Source organism: Prionailurus viverrinus, chromosome A2 (assembly GCF_022837055.1).
Source record: "Prionailurus viverrinus isolate Anna chromosome A2, UM_Priviv_1.0, whole genome shotgun sequence".
Classification (NCBI taxonomy): domain Eukaryota; kingdom Metazoa; phylum Chordata; class Mammalia; order Carnivora; family Felidae; genus Prionailurus; species Prionailurus viverrinus.
In genome coordinates, this window is record NC_062562.1 from 20,861,638 (window position 1) to 20,881,288 (window position 19,651).

Here is a 19,651-nt window from a genome sequence, read left to right on the forward strand (position 1 = left end):
GCGCTCAGTCTGTGGTCTACTCAGTGAAATTAATGGGGATAGTTCTGCCATCTATTAGGTGGGATTCCAGTCTCAACTCTCAATACTTCTTATAGTCATCCTTTAACTTAAAAAGTGCCAAGAAACTAAAATAATTATTGAAAAGCATCTCAACTCTGAAAATTAAGCCCCACCCAACGTGGGACTCGAAGTCATGACCCCAAGATCAAGAGTTACATGCTCTTCCAACTGAGTTAGCTAGCCGGGCACTCCATTTTGGCAGTATTTTTTATTTGTGGCAAATCTGTTACATCTGATACATTGCATAACATATTAAAGTCCACTTTAACACAAATTACTTTGAAACCTGGACTACTGTATATGTGACACAGACTAGCTGTTCCGCTGCACTGCTTTAATACCTGCTACATTCTCAGCAGCTCCTTACCAAACACGTGATAACTTTAGGTGCTGGCACTAAACTTCTACACCTTCAAGGGCTAACTAGTACACAAACCTTCTCCACTCTTGCCCCCCTCCATTCACTGAGCTCTGCCCCTTTTATCCGAAGTACAGTGTATCTACTTACAGCATGCTACAAAGTTATTGTGACATTAGATTAGTGTTTAAAACAGATACACTGACAGCCAAAAGAAGAAAAACATCATCCCATTTGGGAAGAATTGTGAAAATGGAGTTAATGGCTAAGATACAAAAAGTGAAAAAAGTAATAATAGTAAAAGTACATTTACATGTACGAATTTACATCAATTTTGTAACTTTTCTTATTTATAGTTAAGATCAAGGAAAGAACAGAAAACCATTTCATAACAATAAAGCAGCATAAGAGACAGCAACATCATAAATCAAACCTGTAAAAAAAAAAAAAAGCAAGCAATTACTATATGCTCATTACAAAATACTACACTGGAAAAAAAATTGGTCGAGATTGTAATTTGCTCTTATAAAGCAATAATTCACCATACACACAGTCTTTGCCTACAAATGAAGAAGCCAAGAAGGATACTCTTATACAGAGTTTCCAACAGAAGGGTCTGTTCATAAGACATTTATGCAGAGAGAAGAGAAAAACCTTCAACTTGCTTATCAGTTGCAACTGTTTGTCTACCAATTCAACTGGGTAGTGGTGCATTAGAAAAAATACCTACCACAAACGACTTGCTAAGAGTCACTGCATTTTGTAATTAAAGAGATCATACACAACTATACCACTGGGTAACAGAATAGAAGAGAAGGAGATGTTTCTTTTAACAAAAGTAATCCAACTAATAAATGATGAGGGAATAACAGAATCTCTAATAAAATCAATTAATGGATCTAAGTGTTGACCATCAGTAACAGCTCACATCAATCACAAAACAAAAGACAACCTGAAACATTATGTATCCCCTGATGGAAGAATACAACACCAACTATGAAAAAGTCTGGGGGGGGGGGGGGGGGGGGCGGGGCGGAGAAAATCAAACCAGAATTGGATGGATGGCGCTTCTAGATCCAAGAGAGAGGTCAGAGGAACAGGACAAACATCACCATTTACTTCAACTTTACCATTTACCTCAACTTTTACTTCACACCATACATAAAAACTCAAAATGAATCATAAACCTAAATGTAAGAGCTAAAATTACAAAAGAAAAAAAAAAGAGAGCTAAAATTATAAAACACCTAAAAAAAATAGGAGAAAATCTTTTTGACCTGGATTGGTGAAGATTTTTTGTTTTTTATTTTTAAAGAGAATTTTATTTTAAGTAAGCTCCACACCCAATGTGGGGCTTGAACTCACGACCCCAAGATCCAGAGGAGTATGCTCTACTGATTGAGTCAGCCAGGTGCCCCCAAAGATTTTTTTTAGATATGACCTCCAAAAGGCAGAAATAATAAAGAAAATGTAACAAACTGGGATTACATCAAAGTTTAAAACCTTTTGCTATTCAAAGATTTCATTAAGAAAAAGAAAAGATATGGGGCACCTGGGTGGTTCAGTTGATTGGGCACCTGCCTCTTGATTTCAGCTCAAGTCATGATCTCACTCACAGTTCATTGCATTTGAGCCCCGAGTCAGGCTCCTTACTGGCAGTGGAGACTGCTTGGGATTCTCTCGCCTCACTCTCCCCCTCTCTGCCCCTCCCCCACTCACTCTCTCTCAAAATGAATAAAGTTAAAAAATAATAATAATAGAATAAAATATTAACCATTAAAAAAGTCACAAACTGGGTGGAAAATTTGCAAAACATTTATCTGCCAATAAATGATTTGTATATAAAAGCTCTCTTACAACTCAGTAAACAATCCATTTTTTTTAAACAGGCAAAAAACGTGAATAGAGACTTTAACAAAGAAGATGTATGAATGGCAAAGAAACATAGGAAAAGACACTTCATTAGTCATCAAGAAAAATTAAAACCTCAACGAAATATTATTACATACCAACGAAAATGGCTAAAATGAATGACTAGCAATACCAAGAGTTAACAAGGATGTAAAGAGACTGCAGCTCTCACACAATGCTGGTGCCTTGAGCTCACAGTTCGTGAGTTCAAGCCCCACATCGGGCTCCACGCTGACAGTGCGTGAAGCCTGCTTCTGATTCTCTTTCTCCCTCTCTCTCTGCTCCTTCCCTGCTGGCACTTGCTCTCTCAAAATAAATAAAACTTAAAAAACAAAACAAAACCATATCCATAAAAAACATTTACACAAGTGCTCACTGCTATGAACTGGAAACAGCCCAAATGGCCACCTATTAGTGAAGACATACACAACAGAATAATCCTCAGCAATAAAATGAACTACTGATACTTGCAGTAACAGGGATAAATTTCAAAAACATCATACTAAATGAAATATGCCAGACATAAAAGACTACATACTGTATGATTCTATTTATATGAAATCTGCACAAAAAGCAAAACTGTAGAGAAAAATGCCATCAGTGGTTGCCTGAGGCCAGGGCATTAGCAGGGGTTATTGGTAATGGTCACAAGATCATTTTGGGAGGTGATGGAACTATTCTAAAACTAAATTATGGTGATAGTTGTGTGATTGTATCAATTTATTACACTCAATTTAATTAATAATATCAACATGGGGAAAGGGGTTCTATAACACCCAAACAGGTGCGTGTATATATGTACGTGTATGTGTATGTGTATGTACGTATGTATGTAAGTATGTATTTATCAACATTCCAGAAACCTCAATTTTTCCAAATCCTCTGGTCATCCTGAGCAGAGAATCTCTCACTTTCAAACATTTTGAATCCAATAGAAAGTGGCTGGCAGCTCACATTCCCTATGCTCTCACCAATGAGTCGCTCTTCATTTCTAACACAGAAACCACACTACTGTTCCAGCTAAGGAAGGAAATGAGTGGAGAAAAGAAGATCACCACCTGTTTTAAGCTTTGTTTTCTGTGTCACTGTCCAGTTTATTCTTTGAAAGTTTCAAATATTAATTGCACTGTATACTGTGTTATTTCTGAATTATAACAAAGGCAAGAAAATTATTATTTCAAATTAACTCTACATTCAGTAGTTAGGAAGTATTCTCTCCTGTTTAATTGCATACAGTAAGTGCTCATTTAAGTGAAATGCCCTGCACAGAATAAGTGGGGCAAAAACCGATGCCTGTCCTGAGGGCCCTAAACCCCACAGTCCAAAACCGCTGCCTGCGATCCAAAGCCCTATAGCCATGGGGCTGATGAGCCCACAACTCTGCACCTAGTCAGCACCAGCTTGCTAAGCCTGGAGCAAAAATTCTCGAAACAGCCTCCTCTTTTCCCCAAGATGCAGGTTATTGAGTACAAAAACAATAAGAAAATAAAATAAGTCAAGTTTAATTTAATCAGAATTATTATTTATACGTAGATTTCCAGTAGCTGGTTGTTTGTGTGTTTTGAGTCTTTGCCCAAAATATTTTACAAAAATATATTACATTTTCATTCCAAAAACAGAGCTATTCTTTTTACATCTTAGTTTCAAAAGAGAAAAACCTCTATAGGTTCTGCATAACAGCCAATACCACAAATCAAATTGCAATCTTCATACAGAAAAGAACTTAAAATAGTGACAATACCAACTGGATATTAATACTATTAAAAAGATTAACTGATTTTTACATGTGATAAAGGATCTTATAGTTTTAAAAAGTCATAAGTTTACAGATAAATACTGAATTACTTACGAAGTAATGTAATACTCAAGATTTGCTGCAAAATGATGCAGTGAAGGAGGCAAAACTGTGTGTACCTGTCAGAGAGGAAAGTATAGATAAAATGAGCCAGCCACATGTTGCTAACTGTGGAAACCCAGTAATGGGATTTTCTGATTCTGTGTATTGAATATTGCCATAATAAAAAGTAAACCATGAAGTAAAATTATACTGATAAATCAGCCTTCTCAGAAGTTACAACAAAGAAGCAGCAGCACGACCATTAATTGTTTTAAACACAGAAATAAAAAGGATGCATAGTAAGTGACATTGTGATATTCACGGTGCTATTACTCTACTGGAGAGACTGCTGCATTTTGAGGAGTGAGATGGGTGGTTCCCAAGACTAACATCCAAGATTACACTGTATTCCATCCAAAACACAGTTTGTATTTTAGAGGTCTTTCTGGAAAATCGATGCTATTTAACAAGTATGTATTGACTAAAAGATCATCACTGTTACCTGGCTATTTCCAATTTCTGACAATTCTTTCATTCAAACATGTATTCTTTCAACAATGAATTTGTTGAAGCTAGAAAAGTAAGAGGAAAAAAACTGGTCTATCATTGGAAACTCATCTTCTGAAGTTATAAATATGGGATTTTAACTAAAAAAGAAGCAACTGCTAGGTCACATTTAGTTAATGGAACAGAAATTTATGGTTCCTCCTGTTTTATGTTCTCACAGCATGGACATTTTCCTTCATAGTACTCAGGGGCATTTCTTTCTACTTCTTTTTAATGAATTGCTTTTAATGACTTAGGTAGTTTTATCCTGATTTTCACTTTCTTTAACTCTTTACGTTTATTTTTGAGAGAGAGAGAGAGAGAGAGAGAGAGAGAGAGCGTGCATGCACGCATAGGGGAAGGGCAGAGAGAGAGGGAGACAGAGGATCTGAATCGGGTTCTGTGAGATCATGACCTGCACCTGAGTTGGAGGTTTAAATGACCGAGCCACCAAGGCACCCTCTGATTTTCATTTTTACTTATGGTAGGTAGTCAAGTGGCAAATTCCTGAGATTTTGAGACAAACTTCTTTATCTCTCATGTACATGGATCTCAAGCCACTCAAGCCTTGAGTAGCATAATCATTCACTTGTACCACCTTGAACCTCCAACTCGACCTCAGCCACTACACGCATCTGCTAAGCTGAAGTGATCCATCCCTGATACCAAAATGGGTCAAAGGGAGGGACAAAAGGGGTCGCAACTGTCTCAGTTTCTTGACAACAAGGTACTCACAGTGCAAAAGTATTCATCTTTTGCTGAGGCAAAAGGACAGTTAAGTCAGATGTGCTGTGACTTAACAAAATGCAGTATTAGTACAGAGTAATACCTTTTTTCAGTGCAAATTCAGATTTTTTGTGTGTGTTTCTGTTTTTAAATTCTTCGGAGTGGGGTTAAAAGTAGTCAGATCACTTTCCTTATCAAATAGAAAAAAAAACATACTGAATATGGTCCCTATACTTTGAGGGCTTGGACATCAGTTGAGAAAAACCTAAAAGCACAAAAGAGGGCAAATGAGGACTACTAAATGCTCAGGAGAGACTGTACGTACAACGGGAGTAAAGTACAAGGGAGGCTGTGGTTTAAAAGCCAGGTCCAGGATGAGAATGTAATTTTGAAAAACAGGGAAGATGAACACCATTCCAGGCAAAGGGTAAGAGCAAAGGCACAGAGATGGGAAGTGCAATGTGTGTCTCAGACACAGCAACTTGACCAGTTTGGTTTGGGTTGAGGACTTCAAGACAAGAAAGAGGGTAAGACTGGAAAGTTAGGTTGGACTCCAATCTGAAGGAAATACGGGCACACTCAAGGTTTGTGAACAGGGCTAAATGACCTGAAAGTAAGTGGTAGCATGCACCCAGAAAGACAGGCAGTGATGCTCAGGACAGAGAGGAAGAGCCTGGAAGCTGGTTCAGGGGGTGCTTCCTTAGTAATTCTAAAAAGACCAGAAATATGAGAAAAGGAAGTGACAAGAAAAAAATACCTCATTTTTTTTAATGTTTATTTATTTTTGAGAGAAAGAGACAGAGTACGAGCAAGGGTGGGGCAGAGAGAGGGAGACACAGAATCTGAAGAAGGCTCCAGGTTCTGAGCTGTCAGCACACAGCCCAATGCAGGGCTCGAACTAACTAACAGCAAGACCATGACCTGAGCTGAAGTCGGATGCTTACCCGACTGAGCCACCAGAAATACTTCATTTTCATAACACATCTACAATTCACAAAGGACTTTGGTTAAATGATCTCATTTGACCCTCAGAACAATTTGTAGTGGAACATGTGTCATTTCACATATAAGAATCACTGCTCGGGGCATTTCCTTTGGTGACTGTTTGTCACTCCATGTTTCTGTGACTACTTATCTCTTAGCCACTGGACTGTAAGCTCGATGAGGGTACTGCAGGGACCATGTAGATTTCTGTTTGCCCCAGTATGCCTGTGGCCTTGCAAAGGGCCCCACTCGGTGCCTGCCTCCAGCAGATCTTCATTACATATGTGATAGATGAGGCAGCAAGTGAAGAGCATATTTCTTTTTCTACTCTTGTTCCAACGGCATGAAAATGCTTTTTCAACCAAAAATGTTTTTTATTTTGTTCTGCTTTTTTTTTTTAGATGTTTTATTTATTTTTGAGAGAGAGGGAGAGAGGGAGCATGAGAGGCGGAGGGGCAGAGAGAGAAGGAGACACAGAATCCAAAGCAGGCTCCAGGCTCTGAGCTGACAGCACAGAGCCCGACGTGGGGCTCAAACTCACAAACCGTGAGTTCATGACCGGAGCCGAAGTCGATGCTTAACTGACTGAGCCACCCAGGTGCCCCTGTTCTGCTTTGTTTTAAATGACTGTTCTGACAATAAAAAGGCTTTGACAATTACAATACTTTTTCCCTCAAGTACCTCTTACAATACCTCTTTTTCCCTCCAGAAGGGAAAAGAAAAAACTGCACAAAAGTAAAGCAGTTTCTCCCACCTTCACAGAAGTTACCAGAAAGTCACTCTGAGTGATATATTACTAAGAATACAAAAAAGGTTAACATTTGGTATTTTTTCAAAAATTTTCTATTTTCTTGCAGAATGGACTGGATACTAAGAAAAATAACTATGTGCATGAGCACTGACAGAGCTGAGGTGAGAAACCCTGGCCTAGAACACTTGTGGCAGAAAGCAAGAAAATGCTCCAGAGAATAATGGAAAGTGTGCTTGGGAGGGCTCCCACCGGCCAAATCTGGGATAATTTACACATCAATATAAGTAATGAGGATAGCAAGATTATACTTCACTGAAAAGAACAGAAAAAATGAGTCCATATTGATATAAATTTATGATAAATTAATTGAAAGACTGATGAGGAATGGGATAGTTTCAAAATACCAAAAAATACTAATTATAAAAATACTAATTGCCAATAAGATATGAGACACAGCATCATTTCTGTGATATTCCTGCCAAAAATTCATAACCTGAGTTTATTTTTTTTTTAATGTTTATTTATTTTTGAGAGAGACTGCAAGCAGGGGAGGGGCAGAGAGAGAGAGGAAGACAGAGAATCCCAAGCAGGCTCCGTGCTGCCAGCATGGACATGGGGCTTGAACCCACAAACCATGAGATCATGACCTGAGCTGAAACCAAGAGTTGGACACTTAACCAACTGAGCCACCCAGGTGCTTCTCTGGGTTTTTTTTTGTTGTTGTTGTTTATTTACCTTGAGAGAGACAGAGACAGTGTGAGCGGGGGAAGGGCAGAGACAGAGGGAGAGAGAGAGAAAATCCCAAGCAGGCTCTGCACTGCCCGACACAGGATTTGAATTCACGGAAACCATGACCAACCATGAAATCATGACCTATGCCTAAACCAACAAGAGACGGATGCTTAACTGACTGAGCCAACCAGGCACCCCATATATGTATATATGAAGATTATATTTATTACTTTCAGTTTGGAGAGATACTACTTATTTTTAAAATACTTAAAAATTTTTGAAACAGTAAAAAGCAGAGAAAAGTTTATGTACAGTACAGAAATCTTCCCTACCTCTCCAACCTTCAGCAGTAGGTTGTAGGTTTGGCATATGTAGATAAATATATGTGGTTAAAAAAAAATACACACATGTATTCTCTCCAACAGAGGAAATTCTTCCTACAAAGGATTCTCTTTGTATGAAGAGTACTCAGTGAGTCTCACATCTGATTACTAGGGAAGTAATGTGAAATAGTGTTGCATAATAAAAAACAGGCTTTACACATAGTAATTCTGACTTCAAACTCCAGTTCATCACATACAAATTCATGACCTTGGAAGATTTTTCATTGTCTGGGTCTCAATGTTCCAGGCTATAAAGTGGGAATGCCACCTTTTTGTAGAGTGGCTCTGAGTAAGAAATGAGATGGCATGTTTGAGAGTGCCTTCCAGGTTAATAGCACTCAAAACTAGTTAGTTCTCTCCTGCTCCAAGCAATTGATTCACAGCTGTGTCTAACAGGTAAGTTGGCATCTTGGTAAACCTGAGAAGTATGCTTACTAACACCAAACAACTTTTCAGGCTAAAGGGATACAAAAGATCCCTTTGTTACAATACTCTTGCTTTAAAGATAGGAAATAAGACCCTGGACTCCTGCTATGCAGAGACGAACCACCTCCCATCACAGAGAAACCAGCACTGGCTTGGAGCTCTGATCACTTGCACATGCTCTCATTTCATCTTCACAAAACTCAGACACAAGCATTATCATAATTGAACAGGTGAGGAAACCAAGGCTCAAGCAAGACTGAGAAACTTATTTAGAATCCTGACTCCAAAATTCACGAATTTCCCACTATATGCCATCTCTGTTGTTTCCAAACATGACTAAGAAAGACACCACATGCAGGGATGCCTGGGTGGCTCAGTCGGTTAAGCATCCGACTTCGGCTCAGGTCATGATCTCCCAGTTTGTGAGTTCGAGCCCCACGTCGGGTTCTGTGCTGACAGCTCAGAGCCTGGAGCCTGCTTCTGATTCTGTGTCTCCCTCTCTCTCTGCCCCTTCCCCACTAATGCTCTATCTCTCTCTGTCTCAGAAATAAACGTAAAAAAAATAATTAAAAAAAGAAAAAGAAAGACACCACATGTATAGGTTTAAAAGCTTTTCTGGGGGCACCTAGGCAGCTCAGTTGGTTAAGTGTCTGACTCTTGATTTAAGCTCAGATCATGATCTCATGGTTGTGAGGTCGAGCCTTGCATCTTGCTTCACACTGAGTGGGGGGCCTACTTGGTATTCATTCTCCCTCCCTCCCTCCCTCCCTCCCTCTCTCCCTCTCTCTCTCTCTCTCTCCCCCCTCAGCCCCTCCCCCACGTATCCTCTCAATCTCTAAACAAACAAAAAACAAACAAATAAAAGCTTTTCTGTGCCCTAGACACTCAAGCTATTAGTCCTTTACTCCCATGTTCCCAAAATGTTATCACTATAAAACAGAAATTACTTAACCCCTAAATCTATCAATATTCTCAGCAATTTACAATATTCACTCTCCTATCCTAGACTTGTTTACTGAAAATCAGCAACAGTGCTAATAAATAAGGTAAATTTCTTAAAATGTCTTCCTACCTTTGTATGTTCTCTTATTCCCACCTTTTTTTTTTAGGTTTATTTATTTATTTTGAAAGAGAGAACTGCTTTAGGGAAAGCAGTAAGAGGCACAGAGAGAGTGAGAGAAAGAATCCCAAGCAGGCTCTACACTGTCTGCATGAAGCCCGTCATGGGGCTCAAATTCACAAACCATGAGATCATGACCTGAGCCGAAATCAAGAGTCGAATGCTTAACCAACTGAGCCACCCAGGTGCCTCTATTCCCACCTTTTTAGAAGTTTATTTATTTCTTTTAGTAAGCTCTACACCCAATGTGGGGTTCAAATTCACAACCCAGAGATCAAGAGTCACATTTGTTCTCCGATGGAGCCACTCAGGCGTCCCTACAGCAAGGTTCTTAAGCTGGAGTCCTAGGGTCTACAAAGAGAACTCAGGGGTCCAAGAATATGAACAAGAGGAAGTTGTGACACCTGTTTTCATTAACCTCCAACTAAAGGTAAGATTGCCCTCAGGGGCACCAAAGATTGCCTTCAAACATGAGTGTAGGCAACAAATCACAGCAACATTCACAGTAACTGTAACTCTGTCACCACTGAAAGAACAGATATTTTCATATCATGTTACAGGTGTTACAGATCTATGTAACTAACTGCCTTTGTGATCCTATATATTTCATTTGTTTAAAACCTGAGAACAGGTCTACACACTTCACTAGCTTACCAAAGGGGTTCATGAATATCAAAAAGCTTAAGAACCCTTGGTTTTGAACAACAAAGTTGATAACTGATGAGAATTTGAGAGAATACAGGAAAAAAAGTTTGGTGCCGGATAATATAATCCTCCATTCTGTGAGTAAATTTGGCTTTTAAACACAACATGAGTTTCATTCAACAAATATTTTCTGGTTTCTATACTGTGCTCTATTGTGTAGCCACTATAGACATAAACATTATCCCTTTGCTTCAACTAGTGGAAGAGAAAACAGAAGCAAGTAACAAGGTAGAATAACTTAAATACTAAAAGAGAAGGACAATAGAAACCTTTGAGCTCAAACAATGGATTCTCTCATTGTGGTCAAGCAAACAAGCAGGGCACATCTGGGAAAGGGAGAAGAATCAGAAAACTATTCTAGCTCTCAGTTGCTCTTACAGCCTGGAGTGCAGGGGGAGAAGGCAAAGGGAGACAGATATCAAGAGGGAACAGCTAGGCAGTGAATGCACACTGCTTCCTGTCTGTCCAGCCAGGGGAAAACAGCTCATGGGTCCTGATTCAACCCTGTGTTGAGCTGGGCTGGTAGGCCCTTTCTATTCCTTTTTTTTTTTTTTTTTTTTTTTAGTGTTTATTTATTTTTGAGAGAGAGAGGGAGAGACAGAGTATGAGCAGACGAGTGGCATAGAGAGAGGGAGACACAGAATCCAAAGCAGGCTCCAGGCTCTGAGCCGTCAGCACAGAGTCCGATGCGGGGCTCGAACTCACAGACTGCGAGATCGTGACCTGAGCCACCCAGGCGCCCCTGGCCCTTTCTATTCCTAAGATGCTTTAGGGAAAGGAAATTATACAGGAATTTGCTTAATTTTCTTTACACAAAGTAAATAGGAAAAATACACATGGGGGCACATGGAGCCATGTTTCAAAGTAAGGTGACATTCCCTTAATTTGTCAAACAAAATATAGTATGTCTGCCTAATGACATTTTATTTATAGCATAGTATTTGTTTTACAGTAGCTGACTCTGAAAGTGGCAAAAGGGCCTCTGTCAATATATATAGAACCTAACTCATAAAACAAGATGTTTAAGTACAGAATGTGCTCAAAGTTTCCCCTACTGAAATTTAATCCCGTAATATTTTCTATATCCTATCAACAAAGGACACCAAGTAAAAGATAAAACTATCCTAGGCAAAGACCACTAACCTTATAACATCTATTTCATATCTTTAGAACTGTCTCCCAGTATTTACCAACACAATTAGAAACCAACATGTTTACAAGGTTTTTTTTTTTTTTAATGTTTATGTATTTTTGAGAGAGAGAGAGAGAGCGCACAAGCAGGGGAGGGACAGAGAGGAAGAGAGGGAGACACAGAATCTGAAGCAGGCTCCAGGGTCTGAGCTGTCAGCACACAGCCTGATGCAGGGCTCAAGCTCGTGAACCGCAAGATCATGACCTGAGCTGAGCCAAAGTCGGACGCTTAACCAAGTGAGCCACCTAGGTGCCCCTGTTTACAATGTTTTCTTGACCATTCTCACAATTTACCTGTGACCACTACTGAGCATCTCCTTTGTTCCTGGCACTACCCCAGGGATAGCCAACCAAGTTACAAAGCTCAGTCTCGTCCTGCCCTAAAGGATTTTACAATTAGGGACAGAACCACTGGGAGAATCTTTGAAATGCAAGGCATTAGAAAAAGCTGCACAGAGAAAAGAGCATTAACTGTGAGCCAAGATAGCTGCAAACAGCTTATCAAAATCAAAGCATGAGCTTCACCTTGAAGGATGGAAAAAACCTTGGAAAGCCAGAGGAAAGGGTAGAAGACATTCCCAACAGAGCAAGCAGCATGCAAAAGCCAGAAAAGTAACACGAGGCTGGCATCAGCTGGCGGGGGTGGGAGGCGTGGGGTGGGGGGTATATGCTTTCATGTAAGGTGGCGGGAGAAATCAGTCTCCTGGTATACAGAATAACAAGGCCACAAAGAAGAGTGTATGTAACATGCGAAAGCTGTATACTCCAAAAAGGTACTAACGAGGAAGGACTTGAGGAATACCACATTTTAATCTGTCACCTGACGTACACACAATTATAGGACACTTAGGACTAGAGGCAGACCAGCAGGAAGGTACTGACTAGCCCAGGAATGAGCTCTTGGCGCAGAGAAGCAGGCCTCAGAATGGCAAGGAAAAGACAGCCTGAGAGACATTTCAAAGTAGGAGATAAGAGAAAAATCAAAGAGGATTCCCAGTCGTATCACGGCAAAGGCCAAACAGCGAAGAAGAACTGAGATTTGGGAGTGGGGCATGGGCAAGGACTCTGGTGCGCTCCACTGGGACACTATCCAGATGAAGCATCCCAGAAGCAGTTGATGGCAGGAGACAGAGTGTGAGGCTGAGCTGCAGGTGGACGAGTCCATTGGCACAGCACAGGTGGCTGGATATCAAAATCTCCAGGAGTGACCACAGAATGAAGAAAAGGAGGTGAAATAAGGGCAGAGAGGGGTGAGAAATTAACACTTTGTCAGCCACTGCATGACTCACTTTGTATACACTACACAGAGAAACCAAGAGGTAAGAAGAAAACTTCTTGTCCCCAAGAGTGAGCCACTGACAAAGCCAAGTAGAAGGAAGTTCAAGGGAGAACAAAGACTGAGGAAAGGGCGCTGGTCTTGCCAAAGTGAAGACAACTGGCAACCTCCCCTCCAGGAGGCTCTCCGAGGGCTGCCACAGGCAGGGGCTGTGATGCGGGTGGCTGAGGAGAGAGTGGGTAAATACAAAGTGAATTCAATGAAGGGCAGGTAAGTGTAAATTCAGATATCTGGGCAGCAAGTGAACAAGACTTAACTGCCACTGAAAAAGGACAGCATGCTATGCAGTTCTCACAATGCTTTGTTTATCTTAGTGACCAGGAAAACACTGACCAATAAGTGCAAAGGTCAAGAGTTAGGGCCCACACTTCTTATTATTCGAGGTGCTCAAACTAAAGGAAAGTGACAAGCACATTTTCATTTTTGCAAGTTCAAGCCCATGACCGACAAATAGAATTCAGCTATCAATATAATAAATTAACATGTACTGATTAGAACATATTCCACCTGCTTTACTGTTGGAAAACTAACAGTCTCTCAAAATGGAGTGCTGGGGTGCCTGGGTGGCTCAGCTGGTTAAGTGTCCACTTTGGCTCAAGTCATGATCTCACGGTTCATGAGTTCAAGTCCCACATCAGGCTCTGTGCTGGCAGCTCAGAGCCTGGAGTCTGCTTCTGATTCTGTGTCTCCCTCTCTCTCTGCCCCTCCCCCACTCACACTGTGTCTCTCTCTCTCTCTCTCAAAAATAAATGTGAAAAAAAAATTTTTTTTAAATGGAGTGCTAAAGAGACTAATACAAAAACAGAGACTGTTATGCTATTAAGAAATTAAATATTTTATACTAACTTTCCCAAAACTGAAATCATGTTATTATAAATAAAACATCCAAAAGACTAATCAAAATCATCTAGAAACTTGCTGGGATGCCTGGCTGGTTCAGTCGGTGGAGCATGCAACTCTTGATCTCGGGATTGTAAATTTGAGCCCCATGTTGAGTATAGAGACTACTTAAAAATAAAATATTAAAAAAAAATCTAGAAACTTGCTCTAGGATTTGATTATAATGTTAGCAAAAACACCCACCGGTCGATGGAAAATCTTTCTCCATCTGCTCTCAGTACGGAGCCTTAAGTGGATATAGTCTGACCCATTCACAAAAAGTGCTAAGTTATAACTCATGCGTTAGTGTGTACTCAAAATAATAAATTCATTTCTTCAATCCTTTACCTACAGAGTAAATCCTTCTAACAGAGGGAATCATAAGTAACAGTTAAACCAAGAATGGGCAGAATATAGCATCATGAGTACAACTCTCGATGACATTCGTGGCTGAGTTGTTCAGAGCCGACCAGAGGCAAGCATTCTGCTAAGTTCACCTTTCTATCCACCACTGTTTCAAAATTTCATAATACTGAACAAAATGCAAGAACTGTACCACCAGATACAAAAATTCCAGATAACAGGTTCCTTGCAGATTCTGGAGTTAACTGAAACTATAACAGACATTCACTATCCTTAATGAGTCATGAACTCAGGACGCAAACCTCACCGGTTACAAAACATGATCTGATACCATCTTACCTTACATAAAAGAAGAGATGTTTTCTTAAAGACGTGTTAACGATTTTCAACAAAAGAATGGGTAAAAAATGATGAACTGATGACCATTTCCCGCTGCCTTTTATCAGAAACATTTTTACAAATTTCTGTTGCAAAAAAATACATTTTGGGGCGCCTGGGTGGCTCAGTCAGTTAAGCATCCGACTTCAGCTCAGGTCACGATCTCACGGTCTGTGAGTTCGAGCCCCATGTCGGGCTCTGGGCTGCTGGCTCAGAGCCTGGAGCCTGCTTCCGATTCTGTGTCTCCTTCTCTCTCTGCCCCTCCCCCATTCATGCTCTGTCTCTGTCTCAAAAATAAATAAAAACGTTAAAAAAAATTAAAAAAAAACAAAAAAATACATTTTATTTTAGAATATAATCATGACTTCTAAAAATCTTCTGTGAAGAATGGATGACTTATACCTTGAAACAGAAGACTCTCAAATTGACAAAAAAACAGCGTGACTCCTAAGAATGAACAGCGATTTAAAATTGCATCATTTTTGTCATATACTAGGAAATGCTCATAACTAAGTACAGGTATATTACTGTGTTTACTTTGGGGTTTTTTTTTGTTTTTGTTTTTGTTTTTTTGCCAAAATGTTCTCATAATGTTGTTATTATTAGAATAATCAGTTAATTAGTATCTTTATTTCACAAAGGAACGTGGCTCATTTATGAAGGATCATTTTCTGTAAAAACTGTCTTGAGGTGAAGGAGGAAGACAGCTGAGCTGACACCTTATGACATCTATCATAAGGCATTATGCTATATGATACCTCATCCATTCCACCACCTTTGCAATATTCCTATTTTATTTTCTTAAAATTTTTTAATGTTTATTTATTTTTGAGGGAGGGAAGGGAGAGAGGTAGAGAGAGAGAGAGGGAGAGAAAACGAACGAGCGGGGGAGAGGCAGAGAGAGAGGGACACACAGAATCTGAAACAGGCTCCAGGCTCTGAGCTGTCAGCACAGAGCCTGACACGAGGCTCAAACTCATGGACAGCGAGATCATGACCTGAGCCAAAGTCGGATGCTTAACCGGCTCAGCTAACCAGGCACCCCTGAAATATTCCCATTTTAAAGGTAAGGAGTTGAGGCTTAAAGAAGTTTTTAACTTGCCCAAGGTTACACAACCAGTAAGTGACAGCCAAAACCAAAACCTAAGTTTGTTCTCCACATACCAGGCTACAACTCAAAAATCATAATCTTTACACTTAAACTTTTTCCAAATGGATTTCCTCACCTTCTATCATTTCCTCTTAGATATTTTACCGCACATTCTAAAGCCCCAATTCAGGAAAGAATACAGACCACTTTGCAGAAAGTTTTTAGAACCACACTACCCAATGAATCATTTAACAATAAATAAAAAAAATCCATCTAAGAGTTGTCATGGGCAACAGGTATTCCTTGGTAAAAAGTTCTGAAGAAAAACAGCACATCTAGTCCTACCTTGTAACTGTACAGCCATTTACAACATTCTTTATTTGCAAATCACAAAATCAGATGTCCTAGGCCTGACAGGGGTGTCCTAGGCTCTCTTGGGACTGGACTCTTGAGAGCAGACAGGCCTTCACTGAGTGTTGATGGAGTGAATAAATCAACAGACACAGCTGGCATCAACTTCAATACAACAGAGAGAAATCATGAAGTGGGAGGGCCCCCAAAACGAAAACGTAACACAACCTCATCTTGGGGGGCCTGGCTGGCTCACCTCATAGAGTGTGAGACTCCTGATTTTGGGGTGGGGAGTTCCAGCCCCACACTGGGTATGGAGTATACTTAAAAAAAAAAAAAAATTTTTTTTTAAATAAAGCAACCTCACCTCAATAATCATTTAAAATGCCAAAATCATCTTGGAGTCATATAAAAACCAAGAGACCTCCATCTACTCATTTTCTAGTCAATTGTTAACTACTGGCATGTCTAAAGACTGTGTAATGATATCTCACTGTGTTTTTTCTTCTTTGTGCGCAATCTGTTTTTTTTTTCTTTGCATTTCACTGTGTTTTAATATCTATTCCCTCAATTAAAGCCACAAGTGTGGCTGTAAACAAAAAGAGAAAGACAGACAGGCAGAAACAAATATCAGCAAAGATATAGAGAAACTACAACTCTCACATATTGCTAGTGGGAATGTAAAATGACACAGCCACCTTGGAAAAAGTCTGGCAATTTCTAAAAAAGTTATGACTCGGCAATTCTACTCCTAGATACCTATCCAAGAAAATATTACACACAAAACTTGTACATAACAGCATTATTTATAACACCAGAAAGTGGAAACAACCAGAATGTCTATCAATTGATGAATGGACAAATAAAATATATCCATACAGTAGAATATTGTCTAGCAATAAAAAGAGATAAAACACTGATACATGCTAAAACATGGATGGACCTCAAAAACTTCATGCTAAATTAAAGAAGCCAATCACAAAAATTCATGTCTATCATTTATACAAAATGTCAAGAATAGGCAAATCTAGGTGCACCTGGGTGGCACAGTTGGTGAAACTTCCGACTTCGGCTCAGGTCATGATGTCACAGTCTGTGAGTTCAAGCCCTATGTCAGGCTCTGTGCTGACAGCTCAGAGCCTGGAGCGTGCTTCAGATTCTGTGTTCCTTCCCTCACTGCCCTCCCCCCACTTGCGCTCTGTCTCTCTCAGTCTCTCAAAAATAAACAAATGTAAAAAAAAAAAAAAAAAAAAAAAGAATAGGCAAATCTAAAGAGACAAAAAGTAGAGATCGCCTCGGGCTGAGGAAGGAGGGGGACAGGGACAGGAGGTAACCACTAATGTGTACAAAGTGTCTTTCTGGAATAATGAAAATGTTGTAAAATTAGATCACGATGATAGTGGCACACCGTAAATATACGAAAAACCAATGAATTGTGTAAGCAGGTGAACTTTATGATATGTAAATCATATCTCAATAAAACTATTTTTAAAATAAGAGAAAAAATAAAGTCTACAATTGTCTTTTAATTTTCTGCCTCAGATGGTAAGGTATGCAGTAGGGAAGATTTATTTCATCAAAACCAATATAAGTTTTTCTCTTAGACTACTGTCTTTTTTAGTATCATACTTTAGCAGCAAAAGAAAATTTAGAGCATTCTAAGATACAGAACATAGTTATTAATAAATTAAAGGACAATGGAAGAGGGGCGCCTGGATGGCTCAGTCGGTTAAGCATCTGACTTCAGCTCAGGTCATGATCTTACAGTCCGTGAGTTCAAGCCCCGTGTGGGGCTCTGTGCTGACAGCTCAGAGCCCGGAGCCTACTTCAGATTCTGTGTCTCCCTTTCTCTCTGCCCCTCCCCTGCTCATGCTCTGTCTCTCTCTGTCTCAAAAATAAATAAAAACATTAAAAAAAAATTTTTTTAAAGGACAATGGAAGAAAAAGTACTAGAACTCTTTTTTTTAGGCTTAGTAATTTAGAATTTACTTTTGTAAAAGCAAGTTGACAAATATTAAAATGTTAGCTGACTCAGTGCATTTCTGTTCATTCAAAGATCAAACTCAGTTACTGCTTTTCTACAACTAGCCACAGGAGTTACAAGGGCACTCCTAAACTTGTAATGTAAACTGAGAAAAATCTGCTTAAAACATAATGCCAAGAGGCGCACCTGGGTGCCTTAGTCAGTTAAGCATCTGACTCCTGATTTCAGCTCAGGTCATGATCTCACACTTTGTGAGATCAAGCCCTGCACTGAGCTCTGCAGTGCAGAGTCTGCTTGCTATTCTCTCTCTTCCTCTCTCTCTGAGCCACCCCCCAGCTCCCTCCCCTACACACACACACACACACACACACACACACACACACACACACACACACACACGCCTGTTCTCTCTCTCTCTCTCCCTCTCTCAAAATAAATAAACTTTTAAAAAAATGATTTAAAAAAACAATATCAAGAAGAAGAAAATATAAAATCCAAGTGTTTTATGCCTAAATTCATTACAATGCCTCTAAAATAACAAAACATTAATGTGGGATTATCTGTAAATGGGGGTACATTATATTACTATCTCTTCATTTGTGTATGTTTAAAATGTCCCATAATAGGAGCACGTGGGTGGCTCAGTCAGCTAAGCAGCCGACTTTAGCTCAGGTCATCTCATGGTTCATGGGTTCAAGCCCCACATTGGGCTCCGTGCTGACAGTGCAGACCCTGCTTGGGATTCTTTCTCTCCCTCCTTCTCTACCCCTCCCCCATTCGCTCTCTTTCTCTCTCAAAATAAATGAATAAACTTAAAAAACATAAAATGAAATAAAATGTCCCATAATAAAAAAAAGTCCCAAAATAAAAAGTTAAATAAATAAAAGCAAATGCCTCTAAGAAGTCAAAAGTAAGTGTCTCTGGTCACAGATATTTTCCTGGCTCAAGTGCACTCTCTTGCCACTTGGAGATTTAATTTAGGGGCGCCTGGGTGGCACAGTCGGTTAAGTGTCCGACTTCAGCCAGGTCACGATCTCGCAGTCCGTGAGTTCGAGCCCCGCGTCGGGCTCTGGGCTGATGGCTCGGAGCCTGGAGCCTGTTTCCGATTCTGTGTCTCCCTCTCTCTCTGCCCCTCCCCCGTTCATGCTCTGTCTCTCTCTGTCCCAAAAAAAAAAAAAAAAAGTTGAAAAAAAATTAAAAAAAAAAAAAAAGGAGATTTAATTTAAATGAATTGATGACAGGTTCTAAAAATGTTTTCGTAAGACATCAACTCCTTGGGAACACATGAGGACACAGGAAAGCAGGACTGCCCTGCCACCTGCTCTGGGTCACAGCCTCCCAGCCCCTGCATTGTCAGCCCAGCACCTTCCTACAGAGTCTCCAATAACCACGGTTCCAAACCAGACCAACTTCAGGGTAGGAATAAAACCATTTGAAGGGAGAAAGTAGGGGAAGCATGCAGAAGAAGAAAATAAGTGATTTTTGCTTAAATTCAAATAGAACATTTTTCTCACAGAATTTTGATGAGGTAATAGTTCTA

General features: G+C 39.8%; 1 protein-coding gene across 8 annotated transcripts in view; it reads right to left on the reverse strand.

The window, feature by feature from the left end:
• SFMBT1 (Scm like with four mbt domains 1) overlaps positions 1 to 19,651 on the reverse strand; it is a 130,525-nt gene that overhangs the window by 84,995 nt on the left and 25,879 nt on the right. The window contains exon 3 of one of the 8 annotated variants that reach the window (XM_047850720.1): positions 4,179 to 4,243. The exons of the other annotated variants lie outside the window; for them this stretch is intronic. The gene's annotated coding sequence lies outside the window, so the exon portion shown is untranslated. The remainder of the gene's footprint in view (positions 1 to 4,178; positions 4,244 to 19,651) is intronic. 8 annotated transcript variants of the gene reach the window in all.